Below are 21,057 nucleotides of genomic sequence, written 5' to 3' on the forward strand. Positions count from 1 at the left end.
AACAGGCATGGAAACTCACGTGCTTTTCTAGAGAAATTCACATACTACCACTTAGTATCTAAAACCACAACAAAAGTCCTGATGTAAAGTCCCAAGAAGAGGGTAAAGGCTGGCATCTCTTCTACATGACAAGATAACATTCAAGGGAAATCAGAAGTTCAAAGGCCGAGAAGGAAGGAGAGAGCATGACAGAAGGGAACCCAGACATTTCTCTGGAAAGTACTTAACAATCAGGCAAACAAAAAAAAAAAGTTTGTTTTGAGGCATTCAGTTTTGGTCCTTTTCCCCTTTTGAAGCTTAGACACCAGGAACAGGTGATTGTAGAAGCCATAACTTTGTACCAAATTCCACTGTTCCTTGCAAAAGAAAATCTACATCTGGCTGCAGAATCTGAAGCTGCTCCTTGTTGTGTAGGTAGGAGGGGCAAACTAACGGTAAACTCGCTAAGAGAGCCTAGAAAAGGAAGTGAGCACTGTAACTCTCCTCTTGGCACTCTGCACCAACATAAAAGGAAGGATGTTGCTGTAGTTAAGGGCCCCTAAACACCTGTGAGTGACAAAACAACTCCCTGGGCTCTACTTCTCCACCTCCTACACAATAGCACCCTAAGATGAATCCTTCAGCAAAGAATTACATTGGTTCTGAGCCACAGACACTGGAGAAGTGAGACAAGAACATAAATATTCTCAGCACCCAACCTTAGCACTGTAAAGAAGTGCAAAGACTCCCCCAGTGAGACAAAACAAGTTCTATCAAGCAGAAAACTCCACATCAGCACTCTCCCATGTTGGCGAAGTGGAGGTGGCGCCAAAACCAAAGGAGTTGGAAGCACCAACAATGTGGCAGCTAGTGCCCAATGAGGTGACCAGCACCAACACCGTAAGTGTCTGAAGCGCCAACGATGTGGTGGCTGGCCCTAAAGCCCGAAAAGATGCTGGCGCTAAAACTGAAAGCATCAGAAGCACTGGCGATGTAGTGGTTATCGCCAGAAGAGACACTGGTGCCTGAATGGTGCTTGGTGCTAACGCAGAAGGCACCTGAAGCACTAAAAATGTGACGATTACCGCCCAATGAGATGCTGGCACCCAATGAGGTATCTGGCACCTGATGAGATGGCTAACACTAACGCCAAAATTGCTTGAAACGCCAATGACAAAAAACTGAGTAGAAGCCAAGCACTGTGCTACTGAAACAGTAGCAGTCAAAAGGTGCAGGTTCAAAGCCTGTTCAAGGAAGGAAGCAAGTGTCGACTCTGTAGGAGACCTAGCGTGCCTGAAAAGAACTAGCATATACACGAGGAGACTGGAAAGGAACCCACGGTGTTCATGGAAAATGCTATCACGAACATGATCTTGAACACTCTTAGAATGCCTGAGAGGAGTTGAAGGTACAAAAAAGGGGGATCAAGTAAGGAGTGGTGACACCAGAGAAGAACAAGAATTCTAAAGTGATGCCCAGCGCAGCACGGTGCCAAAGGGAACAGTGATCTAAAATGAGCAGACTGATTAGGCTGGTATGCTAGATCCCTGATGCACAAATAAACCTCACGCATGTTGGACTAATGAAGTGGAAATACTCTGGCAGACTCAAACATCTGAAAGACAGGGTCTGGAGCCATACTAGTACTCTCAAGAAGCCATCTAAGCCTTCATTAAAATTGCTAGCACAGACCTTTCAGTCTCTGAGAAGCTGATGACACTACCTACTCTTCTTCAGCATCAGAATCCATTCAGAAGCCTCAGGTCCATCAAAGGAAAATCCTGAGGAAGCAGGGGTGGCAGCAGCAGAATTCACTGTTCCCAAAGACAAAGGGAGTTTCAACTCCTCTAAAAATGACTAATTTGAAAAAAAAAAACCTGCTCCATCCAGAGGAATGGTTGGTGCTGTGTTGTGCCCTGGCACCAAAGAATACTCTGCACAGGAAAAACAAGCTTCCTCTACATTCACATTATCCTACGCTGACACTGAGTTCAGTGGAAGGTCAAATCAAAACTGCTAAATGAGTCAACATAAAAAAACCTCGAGAAGGGGAAGATAATCCAGTCTGTTCTGCTACTGGGACAGCAGAAATCAAAGAAGGATCCGCTAGTCTAACAGGCAAATATGCCCAACGTCATGGTTGAAGAGATGACTCAAAGCGCCTAAAAGAAGCCAGAGAACCACTTTGTGAGCTGCCTCAATGACTGGGAAGCAGCTGGCAACATTTGCTATGTCAAACACAATCAATCAATCAATCAATCATTTCCTGTGGCACCCACAAGGGTATGTAGGGCCTTGATGAACTCATGCCACCACATTCTGTATTGGGCTTACTCCTCAAGATCTCACCAACAATCATCTGCTTCTCACCTCATTGTCCTCAGCCACATCTCCTTTTGCTTACCTCTACCTCTTCTACCAAGGACAACCAACCCCAGTGTATCTCACACTATTCCCTGTACTGTATCCTACACACATGGCCTAGCCACTTCCAGCGTGTGAACCTAGCATACTCGTTGACCGGATGCACCCCCTTTACTTCTCTAATTCTGTTATTTGAGATTCTATCCTTCCAATTAATTCCTAATATTCTTCTGAGCACCTTATTTTCAAATGCTAAGAATTTATTATCCAAAGTCGCCATACTGTACCATGACTCATGCCCATTAATCAACATAGTCCTAACCATTACATTATAAATTTTGTCAACTGGCGCCAAATGCTTGAGAGCTGGCGGCAGGTGATTGGAAGCTAGCATCGGGCGCTCAGGAGCAGGAGGCGGGTGCCTGGAGACTGGAACTGGCACTTGGCACTCAGGGAGAAGACATTGGGCGCTTGAGAGACGATGGGCGCCTGGAAGAAGGTGAAGGGCACTTTTTGACACTCGGGTGCTTGGGAGCCAAATACCGGCCCTCTACAACTGAACACTTGGGTGAAATATACTCCGGGCTGCACCAAGCACTGCAGGACAGCTGAGGGCTGTGAGGCCATTCCTTAAACCACTTACAAGGCAGTGGCAGAGCTGACCATGTCGTGCGTACATCTCTTCAAAGATCGAGACTCGGGACTAGAATTCTCTGAGTCGGAAGACAACTGACGCACATTACTGAGATGCCTTTCCAACGGCTGTCTGTCAAAGCCTGGGAGTGTGTGACAGGCTTGACTTAGGGGGCGACTACCCATGGGCTAACCCCACCAGCCTCCTTTGGACCTCCGGTATGTCTTCTCCCAGGGTCAGGGGAGTATGACAGGGACCTTCATCTAGGAGAACTGGCAGGATGAGCAGCCACCCCCTCCACTTGCACTTGCATGACCCTATCACTTTTTGTATTCTCACTGAACACTTGTCCTTAAGAGCCTTTAGGGGCACCCTTAATTCAGCCACTATAGTAACCACTAGGTCAATCTTGCAATCAAACCTGCACTCGAGACTGGCAATGGGATCAGAGTCGGAAGCATGGGAGCTAGGCACAGGAGTAGGTGATACAATGGTAGGGGGACTGGGGATGGGAGACAAGGCTGGAACAGAGGAAGGAGGAATGGGAAGATCGTTTATAACATTAGGTTTAGGTGTAGGTTCTAGGCTACGTGCCCTACTTTCGGCTGTAGAGGCCACCATCCTCTTCCTATCCCTATCAAGCTTCTCTATATGGGATTTCAACACCTTCCATTGCTTATCCCAATCCTTACACTTATCATGTTTGCTATTTCATACATGTTTGTCCCCTACAGTTAGCACAAATCATATGAGAATCATAAGTAGATTTTGTAAACCTAGTCTTACAACCCTCCCGACAATACCTAATGTCCACTGGAGGAACTTGAGTCTGACATGTTAAATTCAAAAAAACAGGTTATAAAAACCTAAGCTAAAGCTAACAAGCTTGAAGGCTACGCAATCGCAGGAATACTTCACTGAATCCTGGAGGACTGACCAAAATACCAATGAAATAATTAAAAAAAAAAAAAAAAAAAAAAGAGCTGCTGCAAACATTTGATGTTATGTCAAAGGCCGGCAGAAATGAATTGGACTCTACTGCTTTATTGTTCCCATTGTTCCCCAATAGTGGGCGGGGCTAGTCACCTACACAAAAACAATAGAAGTGCTACCGCGCGAGTGTAAACTATAGCTATGTAATTGCTTGTTAAGTTTCTTATATGAAACTGATTTTTATATTTTCCACATGGTGACACCTATGTCATCTTGCGTATATTGTGATGTTGAAAAAGAAACTTCCTAGAATGCTCAGGAGGAGCCTGACATAACAAAGGGGAACAAGACTGGAAGTACGATGCCTGAGGAGAACAGGAACAAAAATGTGGTGACCACACCTTACACATCACCAATGGTTTACGTGAGGCACAACAAGAACAATGTGGGGATCATATGTTTTCACATACCTGATCGCAGCTACTCCCACGAACCTCCCTCGTGCCGGACAAACGGCGTGAAGAAGAACTGGCATTACCAGACCAACAGGAAGAGGAGACCAAGAAGAACGTAAACACCTGGCGCCAAGCTAACGCCTGGAGCCAGGCGAGCACCCAGAGCAATGCAAGCGCCCAGAGTGCAGCGAGTATCCAGAATCAGGCGAGTGCCCAGAATCAGGCGAGTGCCCAGCACCAGGGAAGCGCCTCCAAGAGAACACAATCCTTTTGCAAAGGAGGACCATACAAAGATTTCGGATAAAGATCGCTAGAAATACGTGGCCTCCAGCAAGGTCCAATGAAAATGGAATCAGATATCAAGTGAGTGTGCTAACCATTACTTAGCAAATCTACCCACTGCCTACACAAACTTCACTTGATTGTGCCGAGCACATATTTCAGAACCAAGCACCAACCTGTACGCAACATGCTCCAGGCTGGCCAGAGGAAGATGACAACAGGCACGAAGCATTTCCTCACCCTGACATACCCCACTTCTACCTCCAACAGTAAGGAGAGCATCACCGGGCGCAGCTTAAGGTCTAGCCTACAGGAAGGGAGGGTGTTGGCACTTCCTCTGCTGCAAGGGAGAACAAGAAAAAGGATGATTTAACTGGACCAGTAATGCAGCAAGCGTCGAGGATGTTACCTTCATAAACTTTTCCAAAACAGCTCTAAAACTAGCTACATCGGTTTCTAATATGTCAAACCTCATCATATACTTTTCAAAGAAAGCTCTAAAACTAGCAACTTCAGTTTCTAATTTGCCAAACATATCCTGAATGATACAGGGAGCTTGAGAGAAGAAATAATGTGAAGGAGAAGGATTACTAAGAAAACAGGGAGAGCTACAATCTGACAGATCATGTTAAGATCAGAAAAACTTACTTCTACCCTCACTTCCTGTCCTAGTGTTAAATAAATTTTTTTGTTTCCTATTCTTATCTGCTTCACTTACAACTTTAAATAAACATTCCTTATCTTTCCTGGCCAATCATTACACTGGTCACAGCAATCGTTAAAAGAACAATCCTTGTTCCTCCATTCAATTCATATGTAATGACCATCGTAAACTGAAGAGTAAGGCCAGGTATTACACCCTCTTACCTGACTGACTCCAAACAATTTATCTTTAACCTCTTTGGGTAACATCCTATATATATAGTGATAAAAAACAAGAAAAACCAAACCCAAAATCCAGAAAATGAACTAATCGTCACTGAAACAAAGCAAACAATACTCTCCAATGTGTCCTCGCAGGTGACAACAGAGAAAAAACTAAATGGTAAACAACAGATGCTCGAATCACCCGAGAAGGATGGGCCAACAGATAGTTCAAACTAAATGATCTGATTAATTTCTTTAGTTTTCACACTACTGCCCTCCCCCTTGATGTGGGAAATATAGCTATCATAATGGAGGTAAGATTCATTAAAAAAATTTGACTTCTTGCTGTCTACCACCTTAACTTAAAGTAAGGAATATGATGAGTACTGTACACAAATGCTAAGGGGGTGACAGGGTAGAGCCTTCAGAACCAAGGGTACAAGGCTAGACTGAGATGAATTTCTTTACTGTATTTAACTTTTTTTGGTATAAGGAACTCCAGATCAGGTTAGCATAGGGTTTCAGGGCAGGGTTGGTGGGTGTGGGGGAGGGAGCTCAGGTGAAGTCCTAGAACCCTAGGTCGATTAAGGTTAGGGAAAATGATGTTACGATGCATCCCTGACTGACAGTGCCCTTGGTCAGGTTTGCTGGAGAAGAAGTGGTCCATGGGGAATTGAATTGAACTGAATATAGGATTTAGGCCAAAGGCCAAGCACTGGGACCTATGAGGTCATTCAGCACAAACAGAAATTGTCAGTAAAAGGTTTGAAAGGTGTAATAGGAAAACCTCATAGTTGCACTATGACTCAATTGTTAGGAGAGGGTGGAGAGTAAGATGAAAGAACGAGAATATGAAAGGGAATATGAAAAGAGGTATGGTAAAAGGAATGAAAGGGATTGCAGCTAAGGGACACTACAAAGAACCTTAAATTTTGCCTACAGTGCACAGCATGAGATGCACTGACAGCACTAAGCCCCCTAAGGGGTGGTCCACGGGGAGGAAATCCTATAGTCAGCTAATAGATCTAATAAGGCTAGGGAAAGTAAGGAACATCATTGCAATTATCCTTGAGGCATATTGTCCTTTAGAAAGTGTCTGATGATTGATATAAATAAAAATTGTATTTTTCAAGTTGCTTACTCTTTAGTTTAGGCACTTTAGACCATTCCAGTTAGTACAATTTACTCATTTTTGTTTTTGGCCTCGAAACAACAGTTTCTCAGAGTCTTCTCCAAATTGTTTCACGCAGGGGACTGGGAACCCACGAAAATGCGCTGTTGACACCAAATATGAGAAAATAAGCTAATTCTCAAAATACATAGGCTAATCTGATAAGAAATGAAACTATTTATTTCCCTAGCAAAAAGTTAAGGTTATTTTTCCTAAGACTCCAGCCACCTCTCACATTATAATTTATATTTTTCTTGGGTAAAACACAAAAACAACTCTTCTCAATACCTTTGCAAATGCTTAATGACAGAGAAAAATAATTAACATAACCTTTGCAAATGCTTAATAACAGAAAAATATTTTAATCAAATTACAACTTATAAGGTAAGACAATACCGGACCCCAACTCCATAGCTAATACAACAAAATTGTAACCAGTAAGCATCCCTAGGTTAAGTTAGGTTGGTTTTTAGGTTCTTTAGTGCCGTATCATTTCCTAGCCATTTTCGCATGAAAAAGTTCCTTATTGGATGGGTTGGTATCGTTCTCAGCTAGCACTCTGCTGGTCTCGCATTCGATTCTCCAACCGGCCAATGAAGAATTAGAGGAATTTATTTCTGGGGATAGAAATTCATTTCTCGTTATAATGTGGTTCGGATTCCACAATAAGCTGTAGGTCCCATTGCTAGGTAACCAATTGGTTCTTAGCCATGCAAAATAAATCTAATCCTTCGGGCCAGCCCTAGGAGAGCTGTTAATCAGCTCAGTGGTCTGGTTAAACGGTAATTCTAAGCCAGCTGTCCGCAGTGAGCTAGACTATGGCAATTGACGTTTTTCTATGTTATTTTACTTGCTTTACAAGAATTTAAAGTAACATTTTGTCGGCCGGCTGTAACTAAGCAGTCACTGACCTTTGAAGACTACGCAACTTGAATTGCCTAACGCAGGGTAGGTCTAAGCCAGCATTCTGCGGCAAGCCCCCCACCCCTCCATAGCTAATACGGCAAAATTGTAACCAGTAAACACCCCTAAAAATACCAACATAACATACCCTAGAGGTGTTTACTGATTACAATTTTGCCGTATTAGCTATGGAGGTGGGGGGGCGGGCTTGCCGCGGAATGCCGGCTTAGACCTACCCTGCGTTAGGTAATTCAAGCCGTGTAGTCTTCAAAGGTCAATCACAGTATAGTTACAACCGGGCGACAAAATATTACTTTAAATTCTTGTAAAGCAAGTAAAATAACAGAAAAACGCCAACTGCCACAGTCTAGCTCACCGCGGACAGCCGGCTTAGAATTACCGGTTAAACTAAGGTATACTTAACTTTGGCATGAAAAACCCAATATGGTTTTTCATGCAAAAGTGGCTGGCTAGAGTATTCCGAAAAATTACCAAAGTGAATTTAACATCCACTGGGTATACCAAAACCCACTCTTAGAATTAAGGTGTCACACAAACCTTGACTTAACCTGTTGATGCTGGCCTATACTCAGGCCTCATGGACTACCACAATCTTGGTTATAGGCCTAGGTACAGTAAATAAAGTGACAATTTACTTAAATCTGGGTTAGCTCATTTCTCCAGGCAAGGCCACCATATGAAAAGTGGGCCTAACTTCAACTAAATTTTGGTAGAGTAGGAGGTATTTCTAAGTAACAGCTCTGCTTGGACTGTATGGAACAGTTCTGCGAATATGACGTAAAACTATATATCAGCTCCGTGGCGGCGACTGCCTTCTAACTTTTTCTACAGTTTTTCAGTTGCTTTGAATTTACCTTTAATTTTTGGCGCTCAAGTGTAATTAACCTGTAATTAACCCCCGAAGTCCCTCTAACTAGGGGTTTCCATACGTGATCTTCACGAGACAGAGCACGGGTACGTCTGTTTCGAACGGTTCATATCCCGTCCGGCAAGTGCAATAACTTGTTAATGTATGGGTACCCAACCGCCCCCGGGCCAGTATTAAACACGGCGAAGGGACATTCCATTTGGCCGACAACAAACAGATGCACCACCAGTATCAGAACCCCTAAAAGTGTAGAAAAAACCAGCTGAAACGGTTAAAACAGGCGCGGAGCTAATACATAGACTTACCGCCATAAGTTCAAGAAGGGATTGGCTAAAGAAATCTATTATGCTGGCCTGCATTTACTGCAAACGATTTTTCATTTTATAAAAACTATTTTGAAGATGTCCCTCAGAACTGCCCATGGCCCATAGGTTGAAAACCACTGCCTTAGGCTAAGCTGCATAAAATCAGGTTGCTTTTAACATTAACTCAGAGATAGTTTTTTACTTACTTTACATTCCGTCTTCTCATAATCTCTGTTTAGTCCAGGTCCCACACCAATTCGACCAAAATGCCAAACAGCACAGCTTCCAGTGACAGAGTTCACGTAAGTCTCATTTCCCACTGATTGTAAGTCATCACCACGTAATAACTAGATAAAAATGAAATCCTCAGCACCAGTAAACACATACTTCTTGGCTGTGGTAAAACTAAGCTCGAACAATCGGCTCGCAAACTCGGTGTAACAATCCACACAACAATCTGGAGTTGAGAAGACGAACAGGAACTGTCACAAGGACGAACAACGGAGGCCGATGGACGATGGTTAATGACAGTAGCGCAGTACCAACGAATGGCCTAATTAAGAAGGGGGGGGGCGGGCGGGGGCCGAGCTGTCAGCAAGATTTTCTAGCATATTTCGTTCCAAATGTTGTTGAGATTGTTCTTAACCGTCGGAATGAGCGTTGCCAGCTGTGAGTGAAACTTCTCCAAGCTAAAACTAATCAAAAACTAAGATCCACTCTGAGCCAGCTGATTGTCAAACGATGTTGTTGATAATCAGCTGATCTTGGATGTTATTAACGACTTCGCTTCTAACAAAGCTCGTAGGGTTCCGTTGTAAATCTGCTCTATTGTTTTTTGTTTTAGCTTTATGAAATAAAATAAATGATTGAGATATTACGGCTTGAAATGTGCATTTAATTTTCACCATTTTTGTACTTTTTAGCAAGGAACGGTCCATCAGGGGCGCCACTGAAACGCTAGTTAGTTTATTGTACTCTTTGGTTTCTATTCCATCTAGGTAAAATATTAGTTACGTCTGAAATGATTTTAATTTTAGGTGATTTATTGTGTCATTGGACCTCAAATTGTTAATGTACAATGCAGACTATAAAAGATATTTTTATGACGCCTCCTCAAATCTTTCTCCCACTGTGTTCATTCGCGTCTTTAAATGAATTATATATATATATATATATATATATATATATATATATATATATATATATATATATATATATATATATATATATATATATATATATATATATATATTGCAAACATAATAATCTTCTCTTGTTTTCAATTGTTCTTCATATTTTGTGTAAAACACCAGCATTTTTATTATGAAATCTTTTTTATATATCGCTTGTTGCACAAATTATCGTTTTCTTCTGATGTCTACATAACTTTTCTCTCCTGTTCAATTCTAGAATGTCAGTTCTTATTTCTATCATAAATTTAGTTTGAAATGAATAATCATACCTTTCAATTTCACAAATCTTATTTTCATAAGACCTGTTTATTCCTAATGTTTCTTTTCCCTCCGCTTCTGCTTTCAGCATTTCAGTGTCACCTTTATTCACTCTCTCTCGGATAACCTTTTGTATTTGATCCAGATTTATGTCTAATATCGTCATGCACTGTTTTAATTTTCATGAACATTGTTTGCTTGTAAGGTAAAATATATAAAGGAGGAGGCCGCACTAAGATTTCGATTATTAATGTGATTTTTTTTTACTAAACGATATATATTAGGGTATATATAATGCAGTATAGGTGAGATAATCTGAGAAATCTATAGAGATAATGAGAAATTTGCCGTTTTTGTCTTTATTTTAACTTGCATCCCAAGGGACTGGTAGTAGTTCCAGCCTTTCGGAGATGACCGTAACCTAAAGACAGCAAATTTCTCATTATCTCGATAAATGTCTCAGATTATCTCACATGTACTATATTATATACACTCATTTTGATACCGTTTAGCTGAAAGAGTGTATTAATAAACGATATCTTCGTGCGGCGGTCGCCTTTATATTTACTCACTTTAATGAAACCAGATTGTATATTTAAACAAAATTAGATTGTATATTTTAATAAAAATAGATTGTGTAACTTATCAAAACTTGATTGTATATTTTGATAAAACTAAATTATAAGAACTTCTATAATGAATTTATTTCGACGAGAAGAGCCGTTTACAAAGATGGAGGTAGATGACGCTAGTTACGCTACGGTCTGTAATGTTTACTTAACTTGTGTGATTTTGGCAGTGCTAGTTTAACAAGTTTTTAGCGTGAATCAGATAAAACAACAACACAACAGATGATTTCACAGCATAAACCATTCATTAGAAAGCGTAAATGGAAAAAATGAAGTGGAGGTATACGACCAAAAGGTGGAAATACGATGAAAGCAATAGGCCTAACCTAGAGGATACTGTCTGGGAGAGGAAGCACAGCCTGATGCCTGAAGATTACCGTAGGTAAGAAGCAACAACGTATCATTTGGTGCTGCTTGCTATAATTTAATTACAGGTTTGACACTTAAGTGCCCCAGACTAAGTGGGGATGATTTCACAAAACGCTGCAGGAGAATAAGAGTCGGGTACCCCCTGATTCCCGTTGGTCGGTGACCTTAATAGGCCTAGGCCTATTTACCGCCTTTTGTTTTGTGTTTATGATATTTACCGTATTGTTTTATGCTTTTCCTCTCATGCCTTAGAGGCTGGTACTAAACACGTCGTCCTTTTTGCATGTAAAAAGTGGGTAAAGTTTTATAAGTTGCCAATAAGACTCCAGCCAGCCATTTTTGCATGAAAACCCATTTTGGGTTTTTCATGCAGAAATGGCCAGAAGATGATTGAGCACTAAGAGAACCCAAAAATACCAACCTAACGTACCCTAGGGTTGTTCACTGGTTACAATTTTGCCGTACTAGCTATGGGGGAGGTGGGTGGTATTGCCTTACCTTGGCCTATAAGTCCCAATTTGATTCATTTTTAATTTATCATTTGCGCATATTGTTTATGGGGTTCAGAATAACGAGAATGAAGCGCTCTTGGTTATTTGTCGTTAGACTCCAGCCACCTCCCGCTGTATAATTTATATTTTCTTGGGTAAATCACATCAAAACAAAAATTTCTTCTCAATACATAACCTTCGGAAATGCCTAATAGCAGAGAAAAATAAGGACTTGTAGGTAAGACAATACCAGCCCCCTCCATAACTAGTGCAAAATTGTAACCAGTAAACACCCCTAGTTAGGTTGGTATTTTTAGGTTCTTTTACTACCTTATCATTTCTGGCCATTTTGCATGAAAAATCCTAAATGGTTTTTCATGCAAAAATGGCTAGCTGGCACCTTTGAAATGGCTGGCTGGAGTCTTCCAAAAAATTACCGCGCTCTTTTCAAAAATGTGGGTTAGAATTTCATACCGTGTATTGGCAACTTATAAAATAATACTAAAAAGTGATAGCCTAGTTACCAAACCAGAGGGGGTGGTAATGGGCCTAGTCTAAAGTTTTATCAAAGTATCATGGGTAAAAAGGAAAAAATCTGGGTAGAACTATAGGGTAGCTCTGCGTCGCCGACGGCACTATAACTTGGCTTTTTCTACAGTTTTTTGGTTGCCAATTATGAATTTACCTTTCATTATTGGCGCTCGAGTCTAATTAACCTGTAATTAACCCCCGAAGTCCATCCAACAAGGGGTTACCATACGCGATCTTCACAAGACAGAGCACGGGTACTTCTGTTTCGAACGGTTCATATCCCGTCCGGCAAGTGCAATAACTTGTTAACATATGGGTACCCAACCCCCACCCCCTGGGCCAGTACTAAACACTTCGAAGGGACATTCCATTTGGCCAACAACAAACAAATGCACCGCCAGTATCAGAACCCATAAAAGTGTAGAAAAAACCAGTTGAAAATGTAAAAACAGGCACGGAGCTAATGTATAGAATTACCAAAATCTGGTGATCTAGGCCTATAGCCTAGCCTGATGGTGAATAATGTTAATAGCAAGTAGGCCTACTGAATGAGAGGAAGAAGGGATAAGCCTAATCATGCAGGATTATGTAAAGAAACTTTCAGAGGTGACAGGTATTGAAATAATAGAAGTCCGTGGGTTAGGAAAACCATAAAGGGTTTTTGTGGGGGGGGGGAGGGACCCAGGCCTAACCTAAATGAGCAAAACCAGAGATCCAGACCAAGTCAAGTATTGGTCAAAATGAAAAGCAAAAACAAAAACTGGACAGTCATGGAAAAAGCAAATAATCTTTTTAAGAGTATTCATACATTTTCATTTCCCGGAAATACTATTGGTATTTTAGTTATACATTATATATTTTTTCACATTACTCCAGTCAAATTTATATTTATCATATATCTCTGGGGCCTTGGCCCCTGGTCCAGGTGTGTTGGATAATGTCGAGTTCCAGATAATCAAGGGATTGCTCATATACAGCTTTTAATGGGGTCATGCTAAGCCTTGAGTCCAAGTGTTTTGACAAAAAATTTGGACGAGTTATTTGGCAATTACTGCTTGAGTGGATTGGAATGTTTTGTGTGTGTGTGTGTGTGTGTAGAGAACATTTTAGTTTCATAGGTGGTCTTTTGAAGCTTTTGTTCCCCTACAACACCCTATCATGTTTTAAATTTTTGTGCCACATTTTTGAAGTTGTTGAAGTTATTAAAATTTTAAGTGTAGAGAAGAATAGCGTGAGGGTATATTATGTAAAGTTATGACTACAGTATATAACTATGCTCATTTTTTGGAGTGAGGATGATAAGAGCAGTAATGCCATTTAATATTCTGTATCACTGTTCATTCTATGTTAATTTTTTTTTAATGATTATGAGGAAATATACCAAGGTTTGTTGAGGTGCACTGTGTAGTATTACATATTGTTATAGTTTAGCTAGATAATTTGTTTACATTTTCTATGATGGCAAATGTGTATCATAGTTTTCTATGTGAAATATCTAGTGTATTGTTTTTATGTAGTTAGTCTGAACAAACAATGCCCAGGATAACTGTTACTATATACCTTATATATACACACAAATACTGGTATGTATATACACACACATATATATATGCTATATATATATATATATATATATATATATATATATATATATATATATATATATATATATATATATATATATATATATATATATATATATATATATGTGTGTGTACACACACACACACACATATATATATATATATATATATATATATATATATATATATATATATATATATATATATATATATATATATATATATATATATATAATTTGCATGGGTATGCAGTTTTGTTTGCATATTTATAGATTACCAGTGATCTCTGGAGTGAGGGGTTTCTCCCCTCCCATTGCTTGATTTTGAATGACTGTACCATAGACCATATTTTAGTCATCCACATTTTTAGCCACCCCCATTTGTCCAGCCTCTGTAGCTATTACCTCATAGTGCAGTTGTGGGGTTTTCTCCAAGTTCCACTTTCATATCCTTGTACTGTACTTCATCTCCTGTATTTTCTGCCTATCTTTATCTTGCTGCTCAACACTCCAACTTCTTTTCACTACCTTAGACGCTGCTCCAATGCTTGGCTTGACAACCTAAGTTTCAAAAACTGAAGTCAGATCAAATCAACAGTAGAAATAAGAAAGGGGAATAAAATAATGGATAAATTATCCTTGGCTTAACTAGCTAAAGTAAGTATGAGCCAGAAATTATCTAAAGTTAATACCGTATGTAGTTCAGGGCTATACAAGGTTTTTTTTTTTATGAAATTCAACACTAATTTTGAGAGTGCATCCAAATATTAATCATCTAGGTTTATAAAAAAGTTATTTAAACTTCATGCTGGCAAAGACCCAACACACTCACACATGTATGCAGAATACTGTCCCGTCCTCGCATAATGTACTTAAAATTCAGTGGTTGCAGTTAAGAGTGCTTTTCTAAAATTCAGCTCTCCGAAAAAGAGAAAGAACGAATCCCAGTTCCTCTGATGTTCACAGAAAGACTTTCTGTGGTGTTTTCAACCTATCCACGTCATTATAGGGTATTCAGACAGGAAGTTAATTAAATTTTCCAGATAATTATAATAAATATTATAAATGCCTTCTGTGCTTTTTTCCATCAACGGTATGATATGGTTTACCCAGTGAGGATCAATAAATATTCAGTCTCCATCCCAGTGTGAGGTTCAAGAAATGTCAGAAGTGAAAGACTGATCCTTTATTATTCTCGACAGGTGTTTATAATACAGAAAGCGGACGGGAAGGTAGCGGGCGACCTGAGGCCCCCGCTGCGTCCATACGAAGGTTGTGTTTGTTAACAGGCATAAAAAGACATATATAATGCATTACAGAATATGTAAAAGGCAAATATATATATCAGCGGACAGGCCGTACAGTGATGCATACAATGAGATACATAAAGAATCTGAAATATCAACAAGTAACGTATATGACGTGATTAATGTATGTATGAAGAGAGAGACACAAGAAAGGGGGGGCGATTTGATGCTCTCACACCCGATCAAATTAACTTTTCAACATTTCATTTGTAGTATTTTACCTTCCTCATGTTTGGAACTGAAGGGATGCCTTACCCATATCCCTATAGTCTTTAGAACTGTAAAAATAAAGGATAAATTTCAAAAACTTGGTGGGAGTGATTTGCTATGATAAATGAGAGTACACCTTGCAATACATCTCAGGAGTTCCCCAAATTATAGTTTATATACAGTAGCTCAAACACTTTAAAATTTTAGTGGAAATCTATTGCTAAATTGAAAATATCAAATATGATACCACTAAGGTGTGCATTCCTGCATTTATCATAGTTAACAGACTTGGAAAAAACATTATGTTGACTTATGGATGGCTATACCTCACACTTGGAATCCTATTCTCCTGCACTGCAAATGTAATCTTTTTCTCTTAACTCAGTTTACAGTATTCTTCAATTAAAAACTAGGCTCTAGTAAAGTTGAATGTACAATATCCATTTTCATCAAATTTGAATGGGAACTCTGTGAAAAGTAATAATTTTCACTATTCTTTACAAATGTTAGTTTCAGAAATGGTGATATAACCTCACAACGTAGTTCACTAAGCCCCAACATATATGCATGCAAACATGCACCTATGTATAGCTTCACTTAGGTAAAGTGATTTAATTTTCATGACGAATTTTCTTAGTATTTGAGAATGAGAGACTAATTATACTTTCCTAGGGCTTACTTTTTATATAATTGTTTTGCATTACAGTTGCAGTACATGTGGATTGGATTCTAGTGTGAAATGGGATTCTAGTGTGAAAGATACTAACCATCAATAAGGTAACAAGTTTTTCCTTAAAAGAAAGTCTTATTAACAGTGATAAATTCAGGGATGATTAATATTTAGTGATGTGTTGAAAATACCATCACCAGAAAATCAGATCTCAAGTCCAACAAAGTCTGGCTGAGACAAGTACTTTACTGTGTTTATTGTGTTTTTTTTTTTAAAGCTTAGGTTATTTATCAGTCAAACAGAATCAGAATTTCACAGCATCTAAAGAAGAAGCAAATGTAAAACAGCCTCTGATTTTCACCCCATCACACTCTAACCTGTAACTTAGCATTGTGTCTTGGAGACTGGAAGCAAGTACCTTCTTTTTTATATGATCACTTGGTGCGAACTTTTAAGAGATTTATCCATGACAAGATGGCATGGATAAATTAGATTTATCTTTACTGTGTAAAATAGCAAATTTACTGCCATTTAACCATGTACATGAATGACATTGTTTATAATATATAACTTTTAATTTTTACCTGTACAAACACCACCCTGCTTACGAACATTCAGCTTACAAATATTCAGAGATACAAACAAACTAGATCGCAAATGAAAATTGTATTCAGAGAGCTCCCCTTTGCCATCTGTAAGTTCAGATTTGGTTTTGTGTGCCTGTTCTGTACATGTAGTACTGTATTAGCTGAAGCCACAGGAAAAGCTTGAAAAAGAAATTACATAGTGCCAAGTACTTTCATGTATTTTTAACACCTCAGGTGCCCTGAAGATGCGTTAAAAATACATGAAAGTACTTGGCACTGTGTTGTTTCTTTTGTAGCTTTTCCTGTGGCTTCAGCGAATAAACAAAATCACACATATTTTTGTGATTTCTTAGTTTACAGTACTGTATATACATCACATTGTGTTTTAGGAGGAAAAAAAGCATAAAGTACTGTATTGATTTTATATCATAATATACTTAAATAGGCATGAAGAGTACAGCAACCTACTTGCAAAAAATTCAACATACAAACAGCCTTCGGAAGCGTAACTCGTTTGCAAGTAGGGTGGCATCTGTATGCTGTACGGTAAGAGCTAAAATGAAGATGCAAAGAGTGGTAGACTACATGGGGTGTGTATTCGAAAGTATTCAAGACATTGGTTAGGTGGCATTCTTTGGTGTGACTTTTGGTATTGGAGGCAAGATTCATCCTTATTAACCTCCACATGAAGTTATCAGTGATATGACTACAGCAGCTTGAAGGTGTGACAATTGCTAGTGGTTTCAAAAATATTCTTTGTTTGATGATGTTGATGCAGTTCTAAAATATTTGCTTCTTGGTGATGATGCAGTTCTGCACTGGCATTAAGAAATTCAACAATGGCTTGAATACATTGTAATTGGTCACCTGTTTGCCCATATTATAGAAATATTGAGATCCTGAGTCTGTCAATGATGCTGTTAGCCTGGTCATTATTGGCATTCTAACCTGGAATGGCAGTGCTGAATATTTGGGCCTCCCTTCAAAGATTAAAAAATTCTTTGGATGTCTGTTGCTTCTGGAAGGGCATAGTGTCTCATGAGCAAGCCCTTTTTTTGTATCCAGCATAAAAAAAGGTGGGGTGGTCCTAAGAATTATAAGTGAGAAGACTTCCACTTTTTGTAATTATTTTTGGGAAATAGTCAAATGAGTTCAGGGAGTAGGCTTCCCAAAGATTCTAGGATGTCTTGTGAACACATGTTTGTCACAATCATTACACAGGCAAAGAGAGGTACTTTATTGTAAAAGTGGTATACAAGTGGGGAATAGGAATTAGGTAGATAAGAAGGGATATAGAAACACGTAAAAGAAAAAATGGGACAAAGCATAGGTTTTATTAGAGGTGTTATCTTATTTGAAGATGTATAGTAACATCTCTAATTTAATAATGGATTTCCACAAAAGTTTTGGATATCATATCATTTGTTACTTTTCATTTTTAATGCAAGGCTCTTTCCCATTCTAAATTCTGAAGCACTCTACAAATGTATTTTGACTGACAGGTATTTTCAAAGTTCTACATCAACTACTGATTCTGCTTGGTCCTGAGTACTAAGTCAGTGTTATTAATGTTTTCCTTTCAACCCATTGCTGCTCCCATCGTTGTAACTTATCTAAGTAGAGTATTGATATTTTATTAGTATCTGAGTACTGTATTGGTACTTGATCTGGGATGGAGTTGATATCATAGTACAGTACTGATAGCCCCAGAGATGGTCCTTGGAGCATAAGTGCCAGCAAAGTTTGCCATTTGGTGATGACAGCCATCCAAGTACTACCTAACCAGGGGTGTAATTGAAAAATATGGAACCATTTTGCATGTTAATTCCTTTCATTGTTCATATTTTCTTGCAGTAATGTCAGTTAATTCATATATATTAAATTCTCAAAGCAGTTATTGATAATGCTTATTGCAGTACACCTCTCATCTTCACATCAGTAAAACTAAACCGCATTGGATCTAGTCAGTACTTGATTGGTGACAACCATTGAAAGTCATTGCCACATAAACCCCAATGGCCATATATGGGGAAGGGTACTACCTATCATAAAGATGCAGGATGGTTAAGAGTTTTGTTAACACCACAGCTTCATAAAATAAGAACCAATAATTATTGAAGCTTTCAACAGACATTAAGAATCTGTTGTGAACAATAACAGGTCACATTTTGGTCCAAGGACCCAACAAAGTTAGTGAACGAACAGTTGATGGAAATTGTTCTTCCATTAATTTTCGACAATGAGAGTTTGTGATTTCAATAACAGTTACTTGTAACTGTGTCAGATGCTGCATCAACTAATGCAACAAAGGAAACAAAATCTTTTTTAGGCAGGAAAGTGTCCCTATTTTGAGGGTGTTTCTGCTTGGAAACTACTCTGGAAGGCTTCACCCAGGTCTTGGCACTACTGTAGTTGAAGCTAGGCACAACAGAACATCCGGAGACACCTGGATGACTGACTGGGTTTTGATAGCAACAGCATCAGAATTGTGACACCATCTGGCCTTGTTGTGTTAGTGAAGTCAGCACCTGGGGCTCCATGTAAACTAGGAGAAATCACACCTAGTGCTGTCAGGTAGAGCTATGTATCTTGGTATGGCTATCAACATGGAAATGGCTATGGTTCACCAACAGGGGACGTAATTGACCCAGCAGTTTGAGCATCATCTAAATCCTCTGCCCAATTTCAGGCAGTCCTTGGCTTGGAATCTTGTATCTCTGGAGAAACTGTTTCCAATCAGCTGTTTCATTTGGCTTTAGCTTCAACTGCAGCTTGCAATTGGCAATCCAGTCATAGTTTCAGATGTCTAGAAGTATCTTCAGTAGTGGTCACCTGTTAGCAGGAATTCCACTAACCCTTTTTTCTAGATATATTGACGTTATTGAATGCTGAAGTTATGGTTATGGTTGGGGAGCATATGTACTAGATCATCAGCTAACAGGAACTTGGATGTCACTGAGCAGGAAGCACCTCATCAACTTCCTTGAGTTAAAAGCTATATTTTGAGGTGTTTAAGGATTTGCTTCACCATGGGAAGAAAAGATTACAGGTGTGGTAACCGACAATTCATTGATGCTGGCTTACATGAAAAATCAGATTGACACAAGATTCAAATCTATGTCAATCTGCATGTGGGTGTATGGTAAACTAATTACGTCAGTATAGTCCAAAAGTTTGTCCAGGAAGGCCCACTATAATAGCAGACTGTCTTAAGCAAAGTTGTTAAAAAGGTAGATCTGCAAGTCTCTTTGTGATTTGTGGAGTACACTGTTGATAGATCTGGTGAAAATAATCCCAAACGTCAAATGTTCCTGTACTGCTCAGCCCAGCCAGTCACAGTAGCCTGGAATACAAGCAATGCTTCATCCTTGGCTCAGCTGGGACATGTATGCTTCTCTGCCATTTGGCCTCATTAGGCAGATACTGGTCAAGCTTTGAGCATCCTAATTGATTTTCATAGCTACCCTGTGGCTGCAACAGAAGTGGTTCACAGACCTGTAAGCTAAACTGATAGGCAGTCCAAGTTATCTTCAATTCAAGAAGTTATTCAAGCAGCCACACTTCTACAGGGTTCATGGCAGTGAGCCTTACTAGAACAATAGAGGAAGTTGTCTGTCTCTGCAGTCAGTGATGATAAATCTGCCTTCTTGCAAGTATTTGAGCTTTGTGGACTATACTGTATGGGTTCTTAGGCAGAACTGAGGTGCATCCAGTATTTCAAGGAGGTGCCGCAAGGGTGGCTTAAACCTAGTTTTTGTCTTTCAAGAGTCTTTCCAAGACTCAAACAAATCACTCTGAAAGATGACATTGCTGGATCCCATACTGACAACTTACCACTGGCATTTACATCTCCAATATGGGTTAGTGAGGTACATGCACCGTCGAGGAAAGCCATGCATGCTAGAGTTTCATCATTTTTGAGATTGTTGTTTGTATTTGATGTTGGAGCAAAGACATAAATTACAAGTAGACAAGACTGGACTGCTGCTGTCTTTGCCATTCCTTCCTGGACATCTGTTTTGAGTAACAAGAAGGACCATCTGCCTTATCCAGTGAGGGCTATTCAGCGCCACCTGCAGAGAACCAGAGACTCCAAGGACAACATTGCCGTACTTTTTTTCTCAATGGAACAACAGCTGAATGAAATAAGGAGATTACTATGAATGAGATCTTCTACTGTTCTAAGGCAAGTCATCCAGACAGCATACAGTGATGTGTATGATGGCAAAGCAGAACAGGGAAGAGTGCTAGTCCATGAAATCAAAGCCCACTCTGTTTGTTTTCCTTTTTAACACAGTGTAGTTGAATTGTCTCTTTTGTATTTAGGTATCTCTGCTACTTTTTATTTAAGAGATGCATGTTCAAAAATGTTTGCACTTATATTCATTGGGATCAATAGGCTTGTCAGGCCAGCTACTGTATACTGGTACCACTTGTACTTCTTCATA

The 21,057-nt window shown here is 39.4% G+C and overlaps 1 long non-coding RNA gene across 1 annotated transcript in view; it reads right to left on the reverse strand.

Annotated features, from left to right (window-relative positions):
* The window catches only part of LOC136851433 (uncharacterized), a 38,256-nt gene extending 28,875 nt beyond the window's left edge, over positions 1-9,381 (reverse strand). The window contains exon 1 of the long non-coding RNA XR_010856879.1: positions 8,989-9,381. This is a non-coding gene — a long non-coding RNA (uncharacterized lncRNA). The remainder of the gene's footprint in view (positions 1-8,988) is intronic.
* Between the last annotated feature and the right edge of the window lie 11,676 nt (positions 9,382-21,057).

Source organism: Macrobrachium rosenbergii, chromosome 23, assembly GCF_040412425.1.
Source record: "Macrobrachium rosenbergii isolate ZJJX-2024 chromosome 23, ASM4041242v1, whole genome shotgun sequence".
Taxonomy (NCBI): domain Eukaryota; kingdom Metazoa; phylum Arthropoda; class Malacostraca; order Decapoda; family Palaemonidae; genus Macrobrachium; species Macrobrachium rosenbergii.